This window comes from Cynocephalus volans, chromosome 10, assembly GCF_027409185.1.
Source record: "Cynocephalus volans isolate mCynVol1 chromosome 10, mCynVol1.pri, whole genome shotgun sequence".
NCBI lineage: Eukaryota > Metazoa > Chordata > Mammalia > Dermoptera > Cynocephalidae > Cynocephalus > Cynocephalus volans.
In genome coordinates this window covers 123,382,607-123,383,776 of record NC_084469.1, presented here as the reverse complement: position 1 = coordinate 123,383,776, position 1,170 = coordinate 123,382,607, and the positions used below count along the sequence as shown (strand labels likewise).

At 46.4% G+C, this 1,170-nt stretch overlaps 1 non-coding gene across 1 annotated transcript; it reads right to left on the bottom strand.

Annotated features, from left to right (window-relative positions):
- Positions 1-596: 596 nt before the first annotated feature.
- Positions 597-730, bottom strand: LOC134389852 (small nucleolar RNA SNORA48). Its single transcript, XR_010024810.1, has one exon. It is a non-coding gene; the product is annotated as a small nucleolar RNA SNORA48 (small nucleolar RNA).
- Positions 731-1,170: the final 440 nt, after the last annotated feature.

Sequence of the window (1,170 nt, the reverse complement as noted above, 5' to 3'; positions counted from 1 at the left end):
GTCTTGTCTCTCTTTGTCTTCTCCTGGCCAAGTGACTGCAAGAAAGCCTCTGTTCCCCTTCAGCTCGTGGATCCTAAGAGGCACATTTCCTTGTGAAAGAGGAAAGAGGTCACTTCAAGGGGCCACTCCCATCGCGGGCTCCTCTGCCTCCTGTGACCTGCAAGGGGCTTTTTGTTAAATAGTCCAGTAGTAGTTCTTAGCAGAGGGTGATTGTGCCCTTCAGGGGACCTCTGGAAATATCTGCAGACATTTTTGGTTGTCAAAAGTTGAGGTGGGCCAGGGATGTTGCTAAACATCCTACAATACATGAAACAGCCCCAGCACAAAGAATTATCTGTTGCCAAATGTCAATAGTGACCAAAGTCGAAGAACCTTGGATTAGAGGTTCATCTGACTTTTAATTCTTCTCCTACAAAGCCAGTATCTCCCAAAGTATTTTCTCAAGGGTCAGGATCAGAAAACATTCAAATCCTTGTAAACAAGGCAGAGGAAAGGAAAACAGCATGTGTTTATTGATCTCCTACTGTATGCAGGTCACTACATTTTACATGTGTTAACTAAGTTCCCATTTGTTTGGGGGGCCTTTTTTTTCCCCCCTGTGTGTCCAAGGCATGAACCAGGCATGGTCACAGACCAAAAACCATGTTGGAAAACACAAGGGATTGCTTATCCCTGGCTGATATGAGATGGGCATCACCAACCAGATGCCCTTCTACCTAGGTTGGGGACAAGTTTGGGGGTTTTTTTTGCAGCAGACCTATATGAGATGGGTACATTTATTACCCCCATATTTCAGAAGGGGAAACTAAGACCCCTCTGGATAAAGCAATCTTTCAAAACCACATGGTCAGGACTCAAACCCAAGGTACCCTAACTCTGAGCTGGTGTCCTTTTCTGGATTCCATAAAACCTCTCGGATTATCTGGAAGGGAAGCAGAATAGTTAAGTCTGATTGTAGGAGGGTGGATGCTTCCCCTTCTGGTACCTTGCCTGGGAAATGTAAATAATTTAGAGTACAGGGGCTGGAGAGATACTGATCCTGTCTGGTTTCAGAAGCCACCCAGATGGTGTTAAGGACAAGGAGCTGGAACTTGAAACCCCTCTCCCACCATCTGCACCCTGCACCCCCTCCTCAGTTCCCCACAACCCTCGTGCTTTCAGACTCTTGCT